The 23325-nt window shown below is 39.6% G+C and overlaps 1 long non-coding RNA gene across 1 annotated transcript; it reads right to left on the reverse strand.

Moving 5' to 3' along the window:
* Positions 1 to 192: 192 nt before the first annotated feature.
* On the reverse strand, positions 193 to 23144 carry LOC111765457 (uncharacterized). The gene is made up of 3 exons (XR_009186577.1): positions 23059 to 23144; positions 13035 to 13261; positions 193 to 1554 (listed from the first exon to the last, which is right to left on the reverse strand). It is a non-coding gene; the product is annotated as an uncharacterized lncRNA (long non-coding RNA).
* Positions 23145 to 23325: the final 181 nt, after the last annotated feature.

Below are 23325 nucleotides of genomic sequence, written 5' to 3' on the forward strand. Positions count from 1 at the left end.
TACTAAGAATATGGAATTGGAAAAGAACAATATAAAAAAAGAAAAGATTGAAAACACCAAGCATAACAAAAAGATCTGAACTTGTCACACAGGCAAAAAAGAAAGTATATAATATATTCTGAGGTTTTCTTGGTCTTAACCACATTGTGTTCAGTCACTGATTTAATAAAATCTAATATTCACTTCAAGAGATAACCCAGGCATGATTTAATAAAATTCTGTTTCACTCAAAAACCTGACAATAGTTTCAGTTCCAGATCAACATTGCAAAGCACACAATATGATTTTTTATGCTGTAGTTGCAGAGCAACTTTCTCAGCACACGAAGTTACTATTTACTAGCCTAGCTGTAGATTTAGGCAGTAACAGGATGTGAATATTTAATTGCATCTTAGCCTCTCTTCCTGAGAGGTTCACAGGTGAAGGTTTACCTGATGGATGTTGCGACGGTCAACCTGCTTCTCTGTCGCATCGTTGTTGCACATTAGCCCACCTGTTGTGTAGAGTTTTTATGAGGATTAAATGAAATAACATGTCAGAGCATTTGACATATTACTGGTTCAATAAACACACAGTAAATTGTAGCTCTAGTCATGAGCTCCAATAAAGACCCTCTTGGAAAAAGAGCAGAGTATCTGAGGTTGGGATCTCGATATGATTGAAGAACTGGGGGAGGGAGGAGTTGAAACAGAAGACAAATTTCAGTGAAGAAATTAAGTGCATGAAACAGAATAAAATTGTCAGGCCTCTAGAACCAAGAGTTAGGGAACTCAAAGGTCAAATTGTAAGAAGGGAATGCTAGTTTTGAGTAAGTGTGGTGAAAACTTTTTCTCTACCTGCAGAAAACTTTATTGTTTATACTTGGTTCAAGGCTTGTTAGAGAGGGCTGCAAGGAGGCTGGTTAAAAGATGTCTCCTGGCTGGAGCGAGGGGCTTAGAAGCCTGGAAGCTAGGGGATTGCTGAGGGGCCCCCAAAGGCCTCTGGGCTCCGGAGGCTCCTAGTCAAGCCTGGGGGTGAGCCACTTGAAGAGATACCCACTGGTCTGCCCGGCCCGCCAGCTTGCACGTGTTGGTCAGGTGGTCGCCCATCTTCTCGATGACTTTTACTTCCTCCTCTAGGAAAGGGCTCTCCAGGAATTCACAGAACTGCACCTCCAGGAGGAGAGCCCAGCACCACCCTGGTTTTGCATCTTCAGGAGACGTTCTGCACCCTGGTGTTTTCCTTTGCCAACTGGGGGACGAAGTGGTCCACGCCCTTCCGGGCCACATTGTCACAGTCAAAATAGAAGCCCAGAGTATAGAAGCATAGGAGGCTCGTAGATGCAGGTTGACGAGGCGACTGACTGAGACCTCCCCTTCGGCAGAGTGATTCTGATGGATCTGGGAGCTTATGGCTGGTAGACAATGAGGAGCTAACCACAAAAATGGTGATAGCTGGTCCTTGAAGCAGGAGATGGCTAAGAAGATGGTCCCAGAAATTGCAGCTGGAGATGCAGTTGGAGGGTGGTATGAGAATGAAGAGGAGGATAGTCCACAGGTCCATTCCATCCAAATTCTGCTGAAGCAAGAAACAAATGTGTGGGACTGCTGGGTACTGTGGGAGCAGCTTCTTAAACCAGAAAAGAACCATACACAAACTAAAAGCATTATCTACTAAATTTTTAGGCCCAAGCAACTCTACTGAAGCAGGGTTCTGGAGGCAGGTGCTCAGTGCCAGCCATGGAGTGTGGGGCAGAGGGCTGGGCCTGGGAGGGGGGCAGCGGAGGCAGCTGTGGAAGCATCTGCCTATACGAGCACTGCCTTAGTTTCCCAGAGATGCAATGACAAATGCCACAAACTGGTTGGCTTATAAAAGAGGAATTAGTCTCATAGTTTCAGAGGTTAGATGTCTAACATCAAGGCATTGGCAGGCCACCTCTGTCACAGGGCAACCTTTCTCCTTCAGACTCCTCCTAAGGCTTCTGCTTTTCTTACCCAGTCATCTGAATATGTCTAGATTGCCTCTCCTTATAAAGACTCCAGTCATATTGGATTAAGGTCCATCCTGATTCAATATGACCTCATCTAATAGGATCTTCAACTATCTTATTTACAAATGAGTCCACTTCCACAGGACCGGGGGTTAGTGCTGCAGCATGTCTTTCTGGGGTACGTGATTTAATCTACAGCAAGCACCAACAAGTTGCCCTGGGAGCATGAGTCACCTCTTGAAGAGTCCCAGGTATGAGAGGTGAGTGAGAACCTCAGAAGGAGCCCCTGAAGTCCTCCAGGTGCCACAGTGAGAGCTACAGCCCAGAGAAGCCAGATCTAAATAGTAAAGCCAGGTCTAAATAGTACTGGGTGCTGACACTCGGAAAGGCTTCAGTCTCATTGGACAGACATATTTGATGTGGAAGTAGACAAAGGAAAATGCTTTAAAGCAACGTTTCCCAAATTAATATTTATAGAGTCTTAGAGGTCATTGCTCAATTCTAAGTGTAATTTCACAATAACTTTTCTGACAGTGTTTTCCCCAACCAGTCCTTCAGAGAGAAAGCCCGCAAAGCAAACTGTAGGTTTTTCTGAGAAAGAGGATGGCAGTGGAAAAATTGGGAAGGAAGGAGTCAAGGGAATACAGTAGGTTGTGAGGGCTTAAAGACAAAATTAAGAATACTGCTGGAAATAACAAAGCCACAATTATTTATGGTAAATATCGAACACAAGTGACAAATTTTAGACTTCATTTTCAAGAAACTCAGGCAAACAAGCCAGGACCAGTCTAGATTTGGGTTCAACCTTTCTTGAAAATAATTGCTCTTATTAACAAACAGGAATTTGCCTGAAAAAAACCATGCAAGTCAAAACACAGGAAGATCTAGTAAAAAAAAAGGTGCACAGGTTTTCTGTAGCTCACATAGGTGAGTCAGACAACCCCCTCGGGGAATACAATTGAAGGCAAAGGACCAGGGAAAACTCTGGAAGGCAGAGAATTTCATCACACTGGAGGGAGTGGGGTGGTATGCTGCCCAGGTGATCAGGCTTATTAAGTACAGCACACATTTATCCAGCCCATAGAGAGCAAGTGTGCCATCGCCAGATCTGGAAATCAAATTGTACTGAGAGTGAAACTAGTAAAAGTCAGCACAAATGGAGGTGCTTAAGCCTTGTAGAAATAACCCAAGAGACCTACAGAATAAATGAGTTGGAGGAATTTGGAAACCCACAAATAGAATTAAGACAACTAGAACAGAACCAGAATGTAATTTATGTAAGTCACAAGACAATCGGTAATATTTTCTACTGTATGACCTGAGGAAGGACAGGGCAAAAGGGACATCAAGGATCCTGGGAAAGGAAAGTAGAAGGCAAGACCTGGTCAGTGTTTACCCAGCCTGCCTAGGAGAAAGGGCCAGCCTCAGGTGCAGGAGTGCCCCGCTGCTGGGAAGGGGGCTGCTGGAGCGCACGACGCCTCACCAGGCACCTCAGCGTGAAGGCCCCGTGCAGCCCCTTGTCCTTGAAAGGGAATTTCTGCAGGATGGGCTTAGAAACGTAACATCCCAGTGTTAGGATTATTTATCATTTAGGAGTGTGAGCCTGAAGTGTTGTTCTGATTTTGGCCCAGAGACATCAGGAGTTTGCTGCTGTGATTGATTTCATATCAAATTTGGCCGCTTAGGACATTTTTATTTAGTTTCATTTTATTTTTAGTGTATTTATTGGTTCTGAAATGTATTCTATTATGAGTAAGAAAAAAATACACACACACATACATACACCCTCCAGTAAAAGCCAAGTAAGCCATACGCCATTGAAAAAATGCTATAGTCAAATTTTCAACGTCTTCTTTCCTGCCTCCTCTTCCTTATCTAAGGCCAGGTTTGAGGTCAAATGTGGATGTGAGAAAAATATAATAATAATAAAGGGGTGAGACTTCCATTTCTGAAAAAAGTACATTTAGAGTACTTACTGTCTGTATTAGAAAACAGGTGTCGAATCAATAACCTCACTTTCCACTTTAAGAAACTAGAGAAAGAAGAAAAAAATAAACCCAAATAAGGAGAAGAGAAGAAATAACATAGATTGAATGTAAATAAATAAAATAGAAAACAGAAAAACACAGTAAAGAAATCACTGAAACAAAAAACTAGTTCTTTGAGAAGACAGATAAATAATCGATCAACCTCTAGCCAGATTGATTAGGGAAAGAAAAGAGGAGAGACAAATTACCAGTATCAGGAATAAGAAAAGTGACATTATTATAGATCATACTAAATGGATAGTAAGGGAATATTAAGTTTATAGCTAAGATTTTTTTAGAGAAGTTGTAGGTTTATAAAAAATCATGCAGAAAATACAGTTGCCATATACCCCACCTATTAATGCCTTGCATTAGAGTGCTATATTTGTTACAATTGACAGAATAATATTCTAATTGTACTATTAACCATGGTCCATGATTTACATTAGGGATCATTGTGTTTTACAGTCCTAGGGCTTAAAAAAAAATTTTTTATACTAGTATCATATATACAACCTTAAAATTTCCCCTTTTAACTACATTCAAATAAATAATTCAGCACTAAGTTCTTTCACAATGTTGTGCTACCATCACCACTACCAAAACATTTCCATCACCCCATATAGAAACTCTGTCTAATTTAAGTATTAACTCCCTGTTCCCTACCCCAACTCTGTCCCCTGCTACCCCAACCTGGATTCTAAATTCTGACTGAATTTGCTTATTCTAATTATTTCATATCAGTGAGATAATACAACATTTGTCCTTTTGTGTCTGGCTTACTTCATACATCATGATGTCTTCAGGGTTCATCCATGTTGTCACATGTATCAGAAATTCATTACTTTTCACAGCTGAATAATTGTGTGTACATACTATATTTTATTTTTCCATTCAGAAGTCAATGGACACTTGGGTTGCTTCTAACTTTGAGCACTTGTGAATAGTTTTGCTATGAGCATCAGTGTGCTAAATATCTGTTTGAGGAAAGCAGATGTGGCTCAACTGATAGAGCGTCCATCTACCATATGGAGGGTCCAGGGTTCGAACCACAGGGCTTCCTGACCCGTGTGGTAAGCTGGCCCACGTGCAGTGCTGCCATGCACAAGGAGTGCCATGTCACACAGGGCACCCCCACGTAGCAGTGCCCCACACGCAAGGTGTGCATGCTGCAAGGAGAGCCGCCCCGCGTGAAAAAAGCACAGCCTGCTCAGGAGTGGCACCACACACACGGAGAGCTGATGCAGCGAGATGATGCAACAAAAATGAAATGCAGATTCCCAGTGCCGACTGATAATGCAAGTGGACGCAGAAGAACACACAGTGAATGGACACAGAGAGCAGACAACAGGGGGGAAAGGGGAGAGAAATAAATAAAATAAATCTTAAAAAATATATGTTTCTATTCGAGTCCCTGCTTTCAATACTTTTGGGTATAAACCTAGTGAGATTTCCAGGTCTTATAGTACTTCTATTTTTTTTTTTTAATCAATTCATTTATTTCTCTCCCCTTCTCCCCCCACCCCGTTGTCTGTTCTCTGTGTCTATTTGCTGCGTCGTCTTCTTTGTCCGCTTCTTTGTTGTCAGCGGCATGGGAATCTGTGTTTCTTTTTGTTGCGTTATCTTGTTGTGTCAACTCTCTGTGTGAGCAGCACCATTCTTAGGCAGACTGCACTTTCTTTCGCGCTGGACGGCTCTCTTTATTGGGCACACTCCTTGCGCATGGGGCTCCCCTATACAGGGACACCCCTGCGTGGCTGGGCACTCCTTGCGCGCATCAGCACTGCACATGGGCCAGCTCCACACGGGTCAAGGAGGCCCGGGGTTTGAACCTCGGACCTCCCATGTGGTAGATGGACGCCCTAACCACTGGGCCAAGTCCACTTCCCTTATAGTACTTCTATACTTAACTTTCTAAGGAACTATCCAACTGTCTTCCACAGTAGCTGCCCCATTTTACAATCCCATTAACAATGAATAAGTTTCCTATTTCTCCACTTCTTCTCAAATACTTAGTAAATTTGTTTTGTTTTTTTTTTTAATAGTAGCCATACCAGTGGCTGTGAAGTGGTATCTCATTATGATTTTGACTTGCATTTCCTTAATTGCTAATGATGCTGAGCATCTTTTCATGTGCTTTCTGGCCATTTGTAAATCTTCTTTGGAGAAATATCTTTTCAACTTTTTTGCCCACTTTTTACTAAATACTTTTTTAAAGTTTTAAAAAAGATTCTTAGATTACATCAGTTTAACATAAAAAAATGTAGGGGATTCCCATATGCCCCACTCCCTACTCCTCCCACACTTTCCCACATTAACAACATCTAACACTAGTGTGGTACATTTATACAATTGATGAACACATATCGGAGCATTGCCACAAAGTATGGCTTATAATTTATGTTATGGTTTAAACTCTCTCCCGCACAATTTCACAAGTTATGACAAGATAATAATGGCCTGTATTCATCATAGCAACATCATTCAGGACAATTCCAATGACCCAAAAATGCCCCCATATTACACCTATTTTTCTCTCTCCCTCCTCTGAGAACCTCCAGTGGCCACTGCCTCCACATCAATGATAAACATTCTTCCATTGCTAGAATAACAATAAATCTGTAGTAGAATAACAGTTAGTCTACTCTAGACCATCACTCCTTCCCCAGTCCTGAGGATTCTGGGATGGTGATGCCCACTCAGCCTCTAACTGAGAAGGAGCTTAGATCCCATGGGGCAGATGGATGGGACTATCTTGCTTGCAGTTACAGACTGTCTCTGTTCCGTGGGATGGTCATTGTCCATTATCATTTCCTTGTGAGTTGTCTTGGGTGGGTCCAATGAACTGGAAAGTAGGTGCTGCAACTCTTGATATTCTGGATCCGACTGAATGTGGATTCCAAAATTTTCTTTGAAAGTGTTGGTTGTAATTTTACTTTCATGATTAAGTCATTTGATGAACAAGATATTTCATTTTGATGATTTTTCTTTTGTTGCTTGTGCTTTAGTTATAAAGTCTAAAAACACTGCCTAGCACAAAGCCCTGAAGATGCTTCCTTACAATTTCTTCTAGGCATTTGATAGTTCTGGCTCTTATATTTAAGTCCTCAATCCACTTTGAGTTTATTTTTGCATATAGTGTGAGGTAGGGCTCTACCTTCATTCTTTTGCATATGGATATCCAGTTTTCCCAATAATTACTTACTGTGAAATCATTCTTTCCTAATTGAGTAAATTGAGTGATCTATGTCCCCTTGCCAAAAATCAGTTGGCCATAAATGTGAGGGTTGATTTCTGAACTCTTAATTGGATTCCATTGGTCTTTCTATCTATCCTTGTGCCAGTATCATGCTGTTTGGATTATGGTGGTTTTGTATTAAGTTTTACAACCAGGAAGAAGAACTTCATTCTTCTTTCTCAAGATTTCTCTGGCTATTCAGGGCCGGAGAATGAATTTGTCTGCTAATGTTTTATTGAGGATTTCTGCATCTGTATTCATAAAAGATATTGTTCTATAATATTCTTTTTATCTGGCTTTGGTATGGGGTAATGTTGGCCTTGTAGAACAAATATGGGAATGTTCCCTCCTCTTCAATTTTGGGAAGAATTTAAGCAAGATTGATGTTAATTCTCCTTGGAATGTTTGGTAAAATTCCCTCTGTGAATCCTTCTGGTCCTGGGCTTTTATTTGTTGGTAAGTTTTTGATTACTGATTCATTCTTTTTACTAGTTATTTGTCTGGGGCCATCTTCTATTTCTTCTTGAATCAGTGTAGATAGTTTGTGTGTTTCTAGGAATTCTTTCATTTCTTCTAGGTTATCTAATATATTGGTATACAGTTGTTGCATGGTACAGTTGTTGATGTATCTTATTATAATTCATTTTATTTCTGTGGTATCAGTTTAATATCACTCCTCATTCCAATGTTATTTGTAGCCTCTTGCTATTTTTCTTTTTCTGTCTAAAGTGTTGATTTTGCTGATCTTTTAAAAAACCAACTTTTCATTTTGCTGATACTCATTGTTTTTTATTCTCATTTACCTTTGCTATAATACTTATTTTCTTCCTTCTTCTCACTTTGGGTTTATTTGGCTCTTCTTTTTCTAAATTATCCAGTTGTGAAGTTAGATCTCTGAATTGGGATTGTTCTTCTTTTTCAGTGTAAGCATGTAGAGCTATAACTTTCCTTCTCATCACTGCCTTTGCTGTATCCCCTAAGTTTTAATTTTCATTCACCTCAAGATAGTTCCAAATATGATTTCTTCTTTGACCTCTTGGTTCTTAAACAGGACATTGTTTAATTTTTCACATATTTGTGAATTTTCCAGTCCTCTCTGTTATTGATGTCTAGCTTCATTCCTTGTGGTTAGAGAAGACATAGTATGATATGAATATTTTTAAATTGACTTAGACTTGTTTTACCTGGACAATGACCCTTGTACACTAGAGTAGAATGTGCATTCTTTAGTTGGGTGAAGTGTTCTACATATGTCTGTTAGGTCTACTTAGTTTAGAGTATCATTCATGTCTTCTATTTCCTTATTGATCTTCATTCTAGATGTTCTGTTCATTAGTGTGTATTAAAACCTCCCACTATTAAGGGAGAACTTTCAATTTCTCCCTTCAATTCTGTCAATATCTGCTTCAATTAATTTGGTGCTTTAACGTATACATATTTATAACTTTTATGTATTCTTGTTGAATTGGCCCCTTTATAAGTATACAGTAACCTTCTTTTTTCCTCATAACAATTTTTGCCTTAAGGCCTATTTAATCTAATATTAGTATAGCTAAACCAGATCTCATTTGGTTACTATTTGCATGGCATATTTTTTTCCATCCTTTTGCTTTCAACCTAGTTGTGTCTTTAAACTTAAGGTGAGTATCTTGTAAATAAAATATAGTTGGTCATGCTTTTTATCTATTCTTCCAGACTCTGCCTTTTGACTGGATACTTTAATCCATTTACATTTAAAGCAACTACTGATAATGCAGGACCATCTTTTGCCATTTAGTTATTTTGTCTTTGTAAGTTTTATATGTTCTTTTTGACCCTCAATTCTTCTGTTAATGTCTATTTTCATATTTATCTGACTTTTTTCTATTGTACCATTTGAGTCCCTTCCCATTTCTTTCTTAATGTATTTTGTTATTACCATGGGGTAAAAATTTAATATCCTAAATCTGTAACAATCATGTTTGATTTGATACCAACTTAATTTCAATAACACACACATATGCAGTTCCTGTGCCTCTCCATCCCCCCAACATTTTTTGCACTTGTCACAAATTATATTTTTGTACATTGTATGTTCAAAACCATAGATTTATCATTACTCTTTATGAATTTGCATTTTAGCACCTGTAAGAAGAAAGAAGTGGAGTTACATACTCAAAAATACAATGCAATAATACTGGCATTTGTAATTATCCAGATGCTTAACTTTATTGGAGGACTTTATTTCTAACACTTTGAACCACTGTCTAGTGTCCTTTCATTTCAATCTGAAGAACTCCATTTAGCATTGTTTATAGGTCTTGTCTAGAGGTGAACACCCTAATCTGTTGCTTATTTGAAAATGCCTAAATTTATCCCTCACTTTTGAAAGAAAGTCTTGCCATATATAAAATTCTTGATTGCCATTTTTTTCTTTCAACTCTTTAAATATTTTGTCCCACTGTTTTCTTCCTCCATGGTTTTTGATGGAAATTGGCACTTAAGCCTATTGCTATTCCCTGTGTAAAACTCATTGCTTTTCTCTTGCAGCTTTCAGAATTCTCTCCTTGTTCTTGGTATCAGACAGTTTGATTGCTATGTATCTGGGCATGGTTCTTCTTGGGTTTTTCCTGGATGGGATTTGCTTGGTTCCTTGAATGTGTACAGTCATGTTTTTCATTAAATTTGGGATGTTTTCTGTCATTATTTCTTTGAATATTTCTTCTGGTCATTTACATCTCACTTTTCTTTCCAAACTTCCATAATGCATATGTAAGGCTCCTTGATGGTGTCCCATGGGTGCCTTAGTTTCTGTTCCTTTAAAAAATTCTTTTTCCTTCTGCTTTTCAGCCTTAATCATTTCAACTGCCTTGTCCTCAAGATCACCTATTCTTTCTTCTTCCAGCTCTTATTTGCTGTTGAAACTATCTTGGGAATTTTTCATTTCAGTTATTGTGGTCTCCAGTATTTCTGTTTGGTTCCTATTCACAATCTGAAAGAGATTTCCATGTTGTTCATTCATTGTTTTCCTTATATCTTTAGTTCTTTTCCCATGTTTTCCTTTATCTCCTTGAGCATATTGAGGAAATGCCTCTCTGTCCCCAGGACAAACTCTGGGAGGGCAAGACAAGACATGTTTCCTGGCTCAGTCTTTCAGACTTCTACCCAATAGATTGGCACTGACATACAGTCACCCCAGTATGTACATAGGAGTTATTCTGCTTCCTCTGAAACAGGGTAGGGACCCACAACGAGAGTGCAGGCTGGCTTCACCCCATGCTGGGGATTAGGTAGTGGAGGGGCCAGTAAGGGCACCAGGAGCTTTTCCTATGGTTTTTGAAACTGTGTTTTCTTGATTCAGATCCACCCAGTTACTGTAATCCTTCAGCTGTTTTCTGTAGTTTTTAGGAAGTTTACTATTCTTAGGACGTCTCTGCTGGTTTGCCCTAGGGGAGTTGGAATAATGGCCACCCTCAGAGTGGCCCCCAGCGATCTGAAATAGCTGATCCAAAGCAGCAATGAGTGATCAGAATATACATACACAGAGCAGAGTTTTGAGGTCTAGGTCTTTATATCTCACGCTGGCACCAGCAAGCTGCACCAGGGGCCAGGACTACAGTCCCCTTTGCTATCTATCACAAGACTGGGTGGACAGGAAGAGGTATCTGCTGAAGGGAGGGTGAAATTCACCCAATATGTATGACACTTTACCAGTCCTTCAGCTCTTCTCTGGATGCTGAACAGTATTTCACTAGACTCCAGAGTTTCAAAATAGTTGATTGAGTTGGTTCCTGGGAATTCAATAGGTGTTTTTGGTGTGAGGACTAATTCCTGGAGTTTCCTACTCTGCCATCTCCCCAAAATTCTCCCCTATGCTTTTAAATTAGGAAATTTATATGAAATGGACAAGTTCTTTGAAAGACAAGAACTATTAAAATTCACTCAAGAAAAAAATAACTTGAATTGCCCTATACCTATGTAAGTAATTGAAATTGTAGTTTAAAACCTTTCCACAAAGAAAACTTCAGGCCCAGAGTTCACAGAGGAACTCTACTAAATATTTAAAGAAGAAAGAATACCTACTAATTCTACACAAACTCTCCCAGAAATTTAAAGAGAAGGAATACTTCCCAATTCATTCTTTGAAGACAGCATTACTCTAATATCAACACCAGATAATACATTACAAGAAAGAAAATTGAAGACCAAATTATTTCATGAACATAGATGAAAAAATTCTAAATAAACATTAGCAAATCAAATTCAATAATATAAAAAAAGAAACTATATCATGACCAAGTGGGTTTTTTTCAGGAGTGCAGGGTTTAAAAAAATTTAACATTCAAAAACCAATAAAGTAATTCATCATATTAACAAACCAAAAGGAAATATCATATGATCTTCTCATAGATGAGAAAAAGAATTTGGCAAAATCTAACATCCATTCCTGAAAAAATCTCTCAGCAAACTAAGAATAGAAGAGGACTTCCTTAAGCTGATAAAATGCATCTACCAGAAACCTATAGTTAAATCATACTTAATGGTGAACAATTGAATGCTTTCTCCCTAAGATCAGGAGCAAGATAAGGATATCCACTCTCACCATTTCTATTCAACAAGTATTTCTAGAACTGTCATTTCTGGCTAGCACAATAAGGCAAGACATAAAATAAAAGGCATCCGAATTGAAAAGTAAGAAGTAAAATAGTCTTTATTTACAAATGATGATTATGCAGAAAACCCCATAGAATCACAAAACATGAATAGAAGTAATAGGTGAGCTTAGTAAAGTTTCAGGATATAAGATCAATATAGAAAAATCAATTTTATTTCTACATATGAGCAACAAGTAGCTGAAAATTGAAAAATAAACAAAACTCAGTGCCATTATCATACAATATCATAAAATATCATATCATATAATATCATAAAATATCATATCATATATCATGAAAGTATGAAATACCTAGGGATAAATCTGGCAAAAGATGTGAAAGATTTATAACCTGAAAACTATAAAACATTGCTGTGAAAAATTTTAAAAGAGGAAAACAGACTTGGCCCAATGGATAGGGTGTCCGTCTACCACATAGGAGGTCCAAGGTTCAAACCCCGGGCCTCCTTGACCCATGTGGAGCTGGCCCATGTGCAGTGCTGATGCGCGCAAGGAGTGCCGTGCCACGCAGGGGGGTCCCCCGCATAGGGGAGCCCCACACGCAAGGAGTGCTCCCCATAAGGAGAGCCGCCCAGCGCAAAAGAAAGTGCAGCCTGCCCAGGAATGGCGCCGCACACACAGAGAGCTGGCACAGCAAAATGATGCAACAAAAAGAAACACAGATTCCTGTGCCCAAAAAGAAACACAGATTCCCATGCTGCTGACAACAACAGAAGCAGACAAAAATAAGAGCATGCAGCAAATAGACACAGAGAACAGACAACTGGGGCAGGGGAGAGGAGAGAAATAAATAAAAAATAAATCTTAAAAAAAAAAATTTTTTTTAAAGAGCCAAATAAATAGGATATCCCTTGGTCATGGGCCAGAAGTTTCAACATTGTTAAGATGTCAATTATCCCTCAAATTGATTTATAGATTCAATGTAATTCCAAGAAGTTACATTGTAGAAAGTAGTACACTGATTCTAAAAGTTATATGGGAATATAAAGAATCTAGACTAGCCAAAACAGCTTTGAAAAGAAGAACAAACTTGGCAAGCTAACACTACCGATTTCAAAACTTAAGATAATACTAGTGGCTTAGTTTCCTAGCTGCCATGACAAATACCACACGATGCACTGGCTTAACAAGAATTTATTGGCTCACCATTTCAGAGGCTAGAAGGCTTGCTTCCTCCCAGGTCAGTAGCATTCTAGCAGGTGGCAATCCTTGGGTTGCTTGGCTTTCCCATCACATGGTGATGACCTCTCCTTTTTGTCCAGGTTCTGTTGATTTCTTTCTTCCTCCTCCTCCCTGTGACTTTTTCTCTGTGGCATTCTTTACAAGAACTCCAATAACAGGATTAAGACGCATCCTAATTTAGTTGGCCTCTCCTAGATTAAAAATAGAATTGTCCTATTTACAATAGGTGCATATTCACAGTAATTGATTAAGACTTAGAACATGTTTTTTCCTTGGGTATATAAACCAGACAGCCATAATTACTATAAGCAAAACTGTGTGCTAATGATGTAAATGAAAAACAAGAAATTCAGTGAAACTTAAGAAAGGGTCTAAAATAGACATATATGGACAACTTATTTTTGTTCAAGGTGCAGGTTCAATAAATGGTACAGGAACAATTCGACATTCTTACATAAAAATAAATGAATCTCATATCATATACAAAATTAACTCAAAATGGAGCACATGCTTAAAAATAAAATCTAAAAAAATAAAGCATTTAGAAGAAAGTATGAAAGAACATCTTTGTGGCCTTGGGTTAGACAAAGATTCCTTAGATTTCAGAAGTATGATCCATAAAGAACAAATTAACAAATTAAACTTCACCAAAATCTAAAACTTCTGCTGTTCGAAAGACACTATTAAAAGAATGAAAAATAAGCCACAGAAAGGGAAAAATTTTGCAACTTATATGTCTCATAAAGGACTTGTATCTAGAATATATAAGGAACTCTCAAAATTAAATGATTAAAAAATTTGCAAAATATTTGAACAAACACTTCACCAAATAAGATATACAGATAATAAATTAATATATGAAAAGATTTTCAACTCAATTAGTCATTAGAGAAATGCACATTTAAGCCATAATGAGATACTATTATATACATTTTAGAATGGCTAAAATTAAAAAGACTAATCAAATACCACAGTCACAAACTTTCTATGGGAATGTAAAATGGTACAACTACTTTGGAAAGTAGCTGAGCAGTTTCTTAAAAGTTAACATATAAATTGCCATATAGTCCAGTCATTTCTCTCTTAGATATTTACCTAAGAAAAATAAAAGCATATGCCCATGGAAGGATTTGTACCTGGATGCTAATAAAAGCTTTATTCATAATAGTCCCAGATTGGAAACAACCCAAATGATAGTCAACAGGTGAAGAGATAAACAGATTGTGGTAGAGCCATACAGTAGAATACTATTCAGTAGTAAAAAGGAATTAACTATCCATCCATACAACAACATGGCTGTACCTCATAATAAGCATGCTGAGTGTAAGAAGTTAGACAAAAAATACTACACACTATATGATTCCACTTATCAAACTAATCCGTAATGAGAGAAAGTAGCTCAATAGTTGTCTGGGTGTGGGGAGGGGCAGGAAGTAGGGTTTAACAAGGAACACAAAGAAATTTGTAGAGATATTGGATATGTTCACTATCTTAATTATGGTAATGGTTTCATGGGTGTATTAGGGTTCTCCAGGGAAAAAGGACCACAAGAATATGTGTGTAAATATTGTTATATTTATTATAGGAATTGGCTCACATGACCATGGGAATTAGTGTATCCAAGTTCCATAGGCAGCCTGCAATTAGGAACTCCAGGGGATTCCCTAGGAGTAGCTGGCTGGCTGAAAAAGAGATAGAAATTCTTCCATCTGACTGCTAATGTCATCAGTTCTCCCTTTAAGGCCTTCGGCTGATTGAATGAGAGGCGAAGGCCTGATTGAATGAGACGCCTCTCATTGCCGAAGGCAATCTCCTCCGTGGATTGTCGATGTAATCAGGCATAAATGCAATCAACTGACCAATGATTTAAACCCACAAAATATCCTCACAGTAACAACCAGGCCAGTGCATTCTTGACCAAACAACTGGACACCATAACCTAGCCAGGCTGACACATGAATTTAACCATCACAATGGATATGTAAATATGTCAGAAATTCTCAAATTGTACGTTTAAAAGTTGTGCAGTTTATTATTCATCAATTATGCCTGAATAAAGTTACAACAAAGTGATTATATAAATTTGTTATTCATTAGGTTACAAAATGATGCTTTAAGAATTAAAATTTCTATTTAATCATAGATCCTTGATTCAAAGATTGAGGTTTCTGGCCCTATACTAATAACTTGCTTTTTTTCTAATAACAAAATATAAATAAAGTCATTATGCAGGTACAAAACTGTATATTGATTCATAAACATAGTACAGGAAAATATTACATTCTTTTCATGGATCTCTGGTCATGTAACTGCTCACATTTCCCCCTTTTATAAAATCGATACATTTGACAACACTAATTCCCACTTTCACCTAGAAAAAGTTAGACTACAAAAAAGCAAAGTAGCATGCCTTGGATGACCCCTAGGAGAACTAGTAATATAAATGGGTTTTCCAATTTCTTAGCTTATTCACTTAGCTGTGCAGACCCTCTTCTCAGAAGCTACACTGAACTTTAATACTTAACCAGCTTAACCTGAGAAGGGTAGATGCAGACCTTTGTCTACAAGTTGTGGTTTTTTCCACAGCCATGCTTATCTCATGTCTAACCTGCATTATCTCCTGTACATTTAGGATTTTGAATTGGTTTAGGAACAAGACTTGACAAAGTCTCCCATCCCAGAACAAACAAGATAAAGCAAATATGAAGTCAGTGCAAGCTCCTTCAGCCCATTCTCCCTCCCTCAGTGGCTGCAGCCAGCACTTCTCAAGGACTTGCTTGTGTCTGGCGTTTTGACCACATTATTTCTCATTTTACAATAACCCTGCAAGACAGGTTTTTATTGTCCCATATATAGAGGAGGAAACGCAGCAAGATTAAGTAATTTGATCAAAGTAATGCAGCCAAGAAATCATGGAAGAAAGATTTTTAACTCACCAGTTCTTCTCTGTCTGCCTGCCTCCTCCTCTCCTTACCTCCTCCTTCAAGATGCAGGTGCATCCCCAGACTCTACCTCAATTCACAGGTAATACTGTGAATGAAATCAAAAGGTGCTCATATCTGTATTTTGTTAGTGTTTTTATTTTAAATGCACACTGACTACAAAAACTATCTTATATACTTTTCTGAATATTAAATGGACTAGAATACTAAATACTAGAAAATGATTAGTAGGTGTTAAATAAATCAGTTCACTTCCTAGCCTTTCCCCTGGTGTTGTAGGAAAGCTACAGAGCCCACAAGTTGATAAACTGAGATGCAAAGCCTGAGAAGACACTTCAGCAGTTCTGGTTCCCAAATGGGGGCTCCTAGAGGAATTAAAACACAGACAATTCGGAAAATTTACTTCTGAGTCCAGCCTCCTCTCCCTCAAAACAGACAGGCTTATTGGTGAGTTCACTTGCTTTTCATGTCCCAGATATTACCTCTTGCCCTTCTCCCTTCAGAACCCACCCTGTAGTCTGAGCACAGACCAGCAGTGACCAACCACAGCTGCACATTAGAATCACCCTGGAAGCTCTGAAAAAAAATACGGAAGCCCAGGCCCACCCAGAACACACGAAGCAAAATCTCTGGAAATGGGGGCCTGAGCACTGGTGGTTTTTAAGAGCCCTCAGGTGACTCTGGCCATACTGAGGTCTGAGCACTACTGGGCCTGGAAACAAATGCTGCTGGCGGATTTCCTTCCGAAGAATTTACCTCTTTCTTTAACGGATGTGGGATCCTTTGCCCACTTTCTCTGCACATCCTCAACAAGGTCATAGGCTGAGAAGCAGAAAGGAAAGGCTCAGAAGCAAAAAGGAAAGGCTCAAGCATGCAAACACTGGGGTTAGGGTCACGGATGGGGGTGGGGGCGGTGGGTAGACCCAATCAGGACAGAGGCTCAGCTGACACTTCCCAGTGAGAACTTTCTTTTTGGCTAATTACCACACACTGGGAAAGCCATTAATTGAATTTAATCAATATCAATTACTGCCTGGACTAAGACAAAAAAACAAGTTCATTAATTCACTACCAGAATTTGCCCTTAGCCTAAGGAATTTTCACTTCTCTTCACTTCTTAATACTCCACCCACCGAGGGTACTACTAGTTTAAAAATCATAGTGCTACATGGAGCTGCCCTGGATGGTGCTTCACCGGACATTGTAAATCCTCACAGGGCCTACATGATGGAATAGAGGAGAGTATGGGCCATGATGTGAACCAATGTATATGAGGTGCAGAGGTGCCCAAAGATGTACTTACCAAATCCAATGGATGTGTCATGATGATGGGAACGAGTGTTGTTGGGGGGGGGGGGAGAGGGGGGGTGGGGGGGTGGGGTTGAATGGGACCTCACATATATATTTTTAATGTAATATTATTACAAAGTCAATAAAAAATAAAAAAATTAAAAAAAAAAAAAATCATAGTGCTGCTAAATCACAACATAAAATAATACTTTGGACACCTCCAGAAGTGTTTAATAAATGGCTGTGGGGAAGCTGTTAGATATACATATTAATAGGCTAGAAAACACATGCTTTATATAAACCAATATTCTTTTATCTGTGGTACAGTTACCTCTTAATGAGATAGCTTGTTGGATGGAGTTAACGGGCAGTCAGGGTAGAGCTTTAGCAATTACATACTTAACCTCTCTGCGTCCTTATCAGATATAATGGCTATAATTACACCCACATATTGTAGGGATTATCTAATAATAATGGTTCCATTTCATGAGCACTCACTATATGCCAGATTAGTAGTGATTTACATGTATTATGGTATGGGGTGGATACTCTTAATACCCCCATTTTATGGAAAGGAAACTAAGGCTAGGTGAGGCATGATGACTCGGTCACAGAGCAGATCCCCCACCACCACCCCGCCCCAGGCAGTCTGACCTCCTACCCAAGATACCACAAACATAAAACGCACAAAGTCTGGCTCATATGGAGTTCACTGCGAATGGCAGCTATTAAGAAAGACAAAATCACATGGCTTTTCTCTTCACCCAGCAAGACACTAAAATCAATACTCACTCTTCATTTGTCCCCAAAATATTCTGTTTGTTTTAAGTAATAATAATTAATAATAAAAACTACCTTTGGTGAGTATTTATTGTGTCAGAAACTGTTTAAATACTTTTCAGGAATTAACTCATTTTATCTCTACAACAAGCCAGTGGGGTTGGTATTATTATTATTCCAATGAGGCAACTAAGGCACAGGGAGGTCAAGCAACTTACCTAAGGTCACACAACTGGTGAGTAACAAAGCCAGGATGGGAGCCTGGCAGTCTGGCCCCAGAGCCCTCCCTGCTTGCCTCAGTGAGTCCATCTGAAACTGTGGAGCAGAGTACCTGTGAGATCCCATAGGGACATCTACCTCTTTCTTGCTGATACCTTCAACTCCCTTGCTTGCAACATCTTGATGGGGTAACATCCAGTGTGAATAAAGGCCAATGTCCACCTTCTCCCGGCCTGTACCTGAGCTGCTGAGCATGTTAAGACACGACCCACTCTAGATTCATGGTCCCAACCACATCTGGGCCCCCGGTGAGTCCCAGATTTCTGGCTATATTTCTCCAGCAGCTCTCCCTGCTGTTCTGCACCACAGCCAGCTTCGCTGCTTCTCCCCACTCCAGCTCTCTCCTTATTCTCAGCAGATGAACTTCCTGCTACTTCATAGAGAAACTAGAGGTTGGCAAATAAGAGAACACTCTCAACGCCACTCAGCTTACTTTCTTGACTACATTTACAACTGTTACCTCCTTCATTCCTGCTATAAAGAGAGGCATCATCTTCCCTTCTAAAGAGAATCCCCTTACTTTTTGTTTTGGAAACTTCTGCCTTCTCAGGCTCCTTCCTCTATGAATTTTCCAAGAGTAAGTGTTTTTAAGTACTTCCTCTCTGCTGGATCCTTCCCATCACCATTCAGACCTACTCAAGTCTTTCATCTAAAAAACAAACACAAAACAAAACAATGATAATAACAACTTTCTCCCTCACCCCTAATCATCTACCTCCTACCAATGTAGCCATTTCTCCTCCTCCCCACGAGGAAAAAAACGTCTACACTTGCTCTCTCTGCTCCTAATTGTCCTCAAACCATCTATGCGTCTGTGCCCCCCAACCATTAAAAGCACTGTCCCCAAGGATTTGTCTCTAAATCCAGGCACATATTTCTGCTCTTAACTCCTTTGATATCTCTAGAGCATATGAGGCTGTTGATGCTCAACAACAGGCTCTCTTGTCTTCTCCCACCTCTCTGGCTCTTTCTTGGCTGCTCCTCTAGCTGTCCCTGAAATGCTGTTCCCCAGGGTTCTGTTCTGGCCTTGGCTTTTCTGTTCAATCTACACTCCCTGGGCAATCACACCTAACCCCATGGCTTTAATTGCCAACCACAGATTACTCCTAAACCTAGGCTCACAGCCTACTTCTGACCTTAGTACCCATATGTGCAACTGGCCCCTGGATGTCCCAAAGATTCAACATATCCCAAACTGAAATCTCCTCCTTCCCTGCCTCCCCAAACCTGTTTCTCAGTGTAGGGAGCCACTAGGTTGACCACGTGAGAAACGGAACATCATTCTTGATAATGTCCTCTCCTTTCCACCAACATACCCAGTCAAGCTCGATGTCTTGAGGATCCTTCTGCTTAAATATCTTATCTCACAAGTTGGGTTCACTTCTTTCTAGTCCAGGTCACCAACATCTCTTTACCCTGACTCCCGCAGCAGCCTCTTAACCCTTACGAATTGCTTGCCACCACTCCATTCTCCATACTACTGTGGAAATGTTCTTTTTAGAATGTGAAACATAAGCTGGTCACAATGAAAGTCTCCAATGGCTTTCCATTGCTTTTAGCATAAAGTTCTTTCTATTCAGCCTCACTACTCCCAGAAACCCCCACCTCAATACTCAAACTCCTTACTATTAACCTTCTTTTAGTTAAGCAAGCATCTTATGTCCATGCTCACTTCTTGTCCCTCATCTAGAACATTTGTCCATTCCCTCTTGGCTCAGCTAAATCCCTCCCCCCATTAATCTCCTACCCCCATTTCTAGGTAATCACTAATCTGCTTCCTGTCGAATAGTTTAGTTTGCATTTTCCAAAATTTCATATAAATGGAACTACGCAGCATATACTCTTTTTGTATAGCTTCTTTCACTCAGCATAATTATTCTGAAATAAGTTATGTTGTTGCATGTATCAATAATCCATTTTATTCCTGAGGAATATTTCATTGTATGAATATTCACAATCTGTTTAACAATTTACCTGATTATGGACATTTAAGTTTGGGGTTATAATGAATAAAGCCGCTATGAACATTAATGTGCAAATATTTATATGGACATACACTTTCATTTTTGCTGGGTAAATACCTAGGAATGGAATGGCTGGACCATATGTTTAACTTTTTAAGAAACTGCCAAACTGTTTTCCCAAGTGGTTGTGCCATTTTACATTCCCACTAGTAATGTGTGGGCGTTCCAGTTCTTCCACATCCTCACCAACTTTTGGTATGGTTAGTCTTTTTAATTTTAGTCATTCTAATAGGTGTATAGTATCTCATTGTGGTTTTAAATTTGCATTTCCCTAATGACTAATTATGTTGAAAATCTTTTCATGTGCTTATTTGCTATTCGTGTATCTTCTTTGGTGAAATGTCTGTTTAATCCTTTGCCAAGTTTTTTAATTAGGTTGTTTGTTTTCTTATTATTGGGTTTTGAGAGTTCTTTATATATTCTGCATACAAGTTCTTTATCAGATATATGATTTTTGCATATTTTTTTCTAGCCAGTGGCTTGTCCTTTCATTCTCTTAACAGTAGCTTCTGAAGTTAGCTAAATATTTGAGGTGTCCTCTTGGAAGTCACTTTTCCTTGGAAACTTTCTCTGACCCTCAAGCCCTGATTAGGTAGCCCTTGTAGAACTTCATATATATCATCATATCGTGACATGTATTGCAATCTATTAGAATTTATTGTTTCCCTGTTTTTTCTTCCATTAGACTCTAAACTTTGTGATCAAGGGCAAGAATTCACCTGCCCTGTTTTTTTGCTGTGTTCTCTGCACCAGCACAAAAATTGACAGAAGGTGCTTGTGTTAGGTAGTCTTTGTTTGCCCTCCAGACTCATTCTCTACAGTTCTCCACCCTGCTCTGTGCTTGGAAGCTGCCTTCTGGGAGCTTCCTTGTCTTCTGACTTCCTGCTGGGTTCAGCCATGGCAGGAGAGGAGAGGGTAGAAGACGAGAAAGACCACAATATTTATTCTCTCCGCTTCTTTCCTGCCAGGCTACAGTTGGATAGTAGTAGTTCTTTTACTGCCCTATCAAACGTCCCCTGTCCCATGGGTACAGGTTTCATTAGACTCACATAACCGTTCCTTCCTTTGTCCCTTCAGGCCTAGGTGTAGTAAAGACAGCTTCCAGCTCTGGTTAGAAACTAGGTGCTTCCCCATCCTGTTTTGATTTCCTTCATGCTGCCTATACTTTCACCCAGAGTCCCTTCATTAAACCTTCGCTATCAGTCAGGGTCTCATCCTTTCCTACTGAGACTCTGATTCATACAGTGCTCAAAAAATACTTAGTTTTGACCTTAGGCACAATGTAACATCAAGTGAGTTTTAAATCACTGCATTGGCCTCACTGTTTCCCTTCAACCCAATTCAGGTTTCTAATATTTTCCTCAAGTTTCAAATGACTTCAAATACTATATTCCTTTCAACCTCCTTCCTTCCTTCCTTCATTGATTCAACGGATACTTTCTGAGAGATTACTAAGTACCAGGAACTGTGATACACTGGAGTTTCAAACATAAATAAAATATAGTCCATTCTCAAGGAACTCACATTCAGGTGAAAGATATGAATAAATAACTAATTCTAACTCAAAATGATAAATACAAAAAAAGAAAAAGAAAAAGACACACAAAGGCTGGCAGATGCAGAGCCTTACTGCCCCAACCTCCCCGTTCCTGACTAGAGTCCTGAGACCTAATTATCAGTCAGCCTCTGCAGTGCCTGCTTCGGAGTGCCCTTTTGCCCTTGCCCGCTGCCCTATCCCCTCCCCACACACTCAGCTCCCATCAGTAAACATTTACAACTTGCTGGGCTCTGTGCTGAGCACTTTGCATACATCATCTCATTCAATGAAACACCACGAAGCAAAGGTTCTTGCCATTTTGCAGAGAGAAGGCAACTGAGGTGAAGGGAGTTGAAGTAATGTTCTGGTAAGTGGCAGAGCCCCTACTTTTAACCATAACACTATGCTCCCTCATAAATCTGAAACACAGCCAAGATTGGGGTGTGTGCAATTTTCTCGAAGGCCAAAAAGCTCTTTACCACGGATTGTTGCCTCAAAGCCTCAATGCTTCAGGAAGAGGTGAAAAACCAGCTCTTTTCCCAATCTTCTATTCATTGAATAGGAAGTGCAGAGTTAGTAGGCCAGGAAGCTGTCATCACCTCTCTTCACTACACTAATTGCTCTGAAAATGAAATACAGCTCCCACCCACCCCCAACCACCCCATTCTATTCATTCATAGCTCTCCTATTTCAGAATATCACCTGCTTGGTCAGGGAAGATTTTTGGTGTTGTTGTTATTTTATACAGAGGATAAAACTGAAGCCCAGAGCAGGTGAATGACTCACCCAGGCCCCACAGCGAGTGGGAAGGTGACCCAATGTCCTGACTGACGTCACTACCGGGTGTTCTGGTAGCTGCCTGTGCCCCAGCAGGTACCCCTCCTCACTGTCTCCCACACAACCATTGTTCATTCTAACCAGTGTTGTTGGGTTTTTTCCTCACAGCTTCTTCCCATCCTAGAGCAGCCTCTTTCCCCAATGCCATAACCCTCTCTGAATATTTTTTGCCTTCTCTGACTGCTCCAGCTCCTCCTGGCCTGAGAGAGACCCTTGGCTTCCACTGCACTGCACCTTACCAAAGATTAATATCCGCGTCATATTTTACTACCTTATTATGCCATGTGGATTGTTCTCACCTCCCACAATAGATGCCAGTCCATTCTGGCAAGGCTGAATCTTCTACTTTCAGGATATTTCCACTGTGTATGATGTCGTTCTGAGGCTGTAGAAAGAGGATGATAAATACGTCATGATTGAAGTCTACATATTCTGGTACACTTAAAGCATCTCTTTTCTGCCTGTTTCCTGGCAAGAATTCTGACTTCTACATACAATGCTGTGCTATGGACTGAGTACATGCATTGGACACTCTGTGCACATTCACATCCTCTCACCTCCACCTC

Source organism: Dasypus novemcinctus, chromosome 7, assembly GCF_030445035.2.
Source record: "Dasypus novemcinctus isolate mDasNov1 chromosome 7, mDasNov1.1.hap2, whole genome shotgun sequence".
Classification (NCBI taxonomy): domain Eukaryota; kingdom Metazoa; phylum Chordata; class Mammalia; order Cingulata; family Dasypodidae; genus Dasypus; species Dasypus novemcinctus.